The sequence below is a fragment of the Octopus bimaculoides genome, chromosome 8 (genome assembly GCF_046866305.1).
Source record: "Octopus bimaculoides isolate indiv1 chromosome 8, ASM4686630v1, whole genome shotgun sequence".
NCBI lineage: Eukaryota > Metazoa > Mollusca > Cephalopoda > Octopoda > Octopodidae > Octopus > Octopus bimaculoides.
The window spans coordinates 94,348,135-94,351,699 of NC_142935.1; positions in this window are offsets into that span (position 1 = coordinate 94,348,135).

Below are 3,565 nucleotides of genomic sequence, written 5' to 3' on the forward strand. Positions count from 1 at the left end.
CATATATATATATATACACACACACACACACACACACACACACACACACACACACACACACACACACACACACACACACACACACACATATATAAAGGTAAGCAGAGTTATATATAGTTACATACATATATATGCTTGTATCTAAGCATATATGTACAGTGAGGAACGTGTGAAGCATATACGCATCAACTCAAATATACACACTATGTACCATAGCATACCACCATCCACGTTTACAAACATACCAACAGAGCTTCTACATAAATATTTGTTTGTGTGCGTACGCGCGCGCGTATATGTGTGTGTGTGTGTGTGTGTGCGTGTGTGTGTTTGTGTGTGTTTGTGTGTGTGTGTGTGGACATATATGAAGCACAAACATTTATAAACATATATATTCGTATATATATATGGATATATACTTGTATGTATGTATATTTGTATATAATGGATACACACACCTATCTATCTATCTATCTATCTATCTATCTATCTATCTATCTATCTATCTATCAATCTATCTATCTATCTATCTATCTATCTATCTATCTATCTGTCTATTTGTACATACATATATACATATATACAAACACGCACATGAGTGTTTGTGTGTGTGTTAGTGTGACTGTGTGTTTTTGTATGTATATATGAATATTTGTATGTATGTATATTTGTACATAATGGACACACATCTCTCTCTCTCTCTCTCTTTCTGACTCTATCTATCTATCTATCTATCTATCTATCTATCCATCCATTCATTCATACATACATTCATACACACACATACATACATACATACATACATACATACAAATATACATATATATGAGTGTGTTTGTTTGCTTGTGTGTGTGTATGTGTGTGTTTGTGTGTGTAAGTCTGCATGCGTGCGGGCGTGCATGAGTGTGTGTGTGTGAAAGAGAGAAAGAGAGCGTGAGAGAGAGAAAGAGAGATAGATAGATAGATAGATAGATAGAGAGAGAGATTGAGAGAGAGAGAGAGAGAGAGAGAGAGAGAGAGAGAGAGAGAGAGAGAGAAAGAGCGTGTGTGTGTATTCGTGATGACATGCAAATGCTTCGTCATGTGGCGGTGAAGTCTGTCACTATTTAACGCGTGTCATCACATAAATTCGGTGGTTGATATCGCCTGTACTCTTACCGTGACCATTACCACTATAACCGCCACCACCACAACCGCCGCCACCACTACTATGATCACCACTGCCATCAACAATCACAACTACAACCACAACCACCACCACCACCACCACCACCACTACCAGCACCATTACCAGCACCGACACCACATCACAAGCACCACCAGCACCACCACCTGCACCACCACCTGCACCACCACCACCACCACCACCACCACCACCACCACCACCACCACCATTACCAGCACCGACACCACATCACAAGTACCACCAGCACCACCACCTGCACCACCACCACCACCACCAGCGCCACCACCACCACCATTACCAGCACCGACACCACATCACCAGCACCACCAGCAGCACCACCACCACCACCACCTGCACCACCACCACCATTACCACTACTACCACCAAGTTCTCAAGAACTACATTGACCAATACAGTTGTGTTTCTTTATGACGATAGGGTGTGAGTTGATGGTTATTTGACTGCTCTTTCTAGCAATTCGAAGAGTCGTCTTCGCTGGCTGCTGTTGTGGTCTGGTGCTGTGGGGTGTAGTGTAGCGTGCATGCTCAGGTGGTGGTGCTTGGCAATTAGCTAACATAACATATATTCAGCACACTGTTGGTGTTATTTCCTGGGGCGGGAATGACTCCTCCCCAGCAAGTGGGACTCCGAACAACGTCAAGCAACACACAAGCCACAAACACGTTCACACGCGCGCGCACACACACATCACATTCATATTCACATACATACATATATTCATAGATATATGTATGTGTGTGTGTGTGCAGGCACATATTTGTGTGTGTGTGTGTGTGCGCGCGCGCATGCGTGAATTTCTCTCTCTCTCTCTCTCTCTCTCTCTCTCTCTAAATATATATATATATATATATATATATATATATATATATATATATATACAGGGTCGGGAAGCAAAATACTAACATTTGAAACTCTCATTGCGCATTAATAGGTTTAGTAATTAGAAAATTCGTTAATAACATTTACATATAATCGCAAAACGAATAATTAATTCTTGCTTGTAGTTACAGCCTCCACACGGTCCCGGAACCTCGCACAACTCTTTACCACGAAGTCACTGGATATCTTGGGCCCACTCTTCATTGATGGCAGCCTTCAGAGAGTTGATGTTGGGATGGGAGGTTTTGTTGATGGCATGCTCCAAAATGACCCACGCAGCATAGTCCAGAGGGCTGAGATCCGGGCTGGAAGAGGGTCAGAAATCCGTAGGCCAGAAAACAGCAAAGTTTGATTTGCAGACATTCTGTACCTTCTTGGTAGTATGGCTGGAAGCACCATCCTGAATCCACACACACTCGCCCTCCGGGTAGTTGGCCTTGAACCATAGCAAGTAATGGTACCTCAGCGTCATGTAGTAGGCGTCTGCACCTACCTTTCCTTCAGGTTTGCAGAAGTAGATGGGCATCTTTCTTCCGTCGTAGGCTACAATACCGAAGGCCATGACCTGGGCTTCAAGTGTTGTTCTGAAGGTGTCTCTGACGTCAGTTGCTGATTCCGCAATGTACCAATCGTTTCTGCGGTTCACAACGGCATCCACTGTGAAGATTTCTCCTCAGAGAAAATGTTCACCGTGGACCCGTTCTTCTTGAGGCATGTGAAAACCTTTCTGCATCCTTCCAGTATCCTGGCCTTTATAGGTTCTGTCAGTAGATGTATCGGTGTCCTAGTGTAGGACTTGAGATCCAAGTCATTATTCACAACTGTTCTGATGGTCTTGGGCTCCTCCACTTCAAGTTCAGAAGCCAGCTTTCTCATGGACGTTGTTGGATCCGTTGAAATTTTGGACTTGAGAGTGTTGATGAAGTCTTGATTCCGCTTCTTGTTAGGTCCACTGCTGCCAGACTTCCTCTCAACGCCGTTTCCCATGTTCAGTCTCTTCTTGAAGCTATAAACTGTGCACAAGGATACTCTGACTATGCTTAAGATCCTCTTCGGATCGACTTGTGCACAGACCAGATCACATACTCTGCATTGTCATATTCTCCAATATTCCTGTAGAAAAGAGTTTATTATTAGCTGACGATGCATTCTTTATTCTGCATTAGGTTTCATACCATTTGGTGTAGTGGTTGGTGTGAAATATCAATGTAACCTTTAATGCAAGTTTTGCTTCCCCGTGTGTGTGTGTGTGTGTATGCATGTATATATATATATATGCATATAAATATGTATAAATATATGTATATATATGTATATATATATATATATATATATATATATATATATATATATATATATATATATATATATATATATATATATATATATATATATATATATATATATGGGAGAAATTTACACATATATATATCCATATAATTACATATATATATATATATATATATATATACATATATA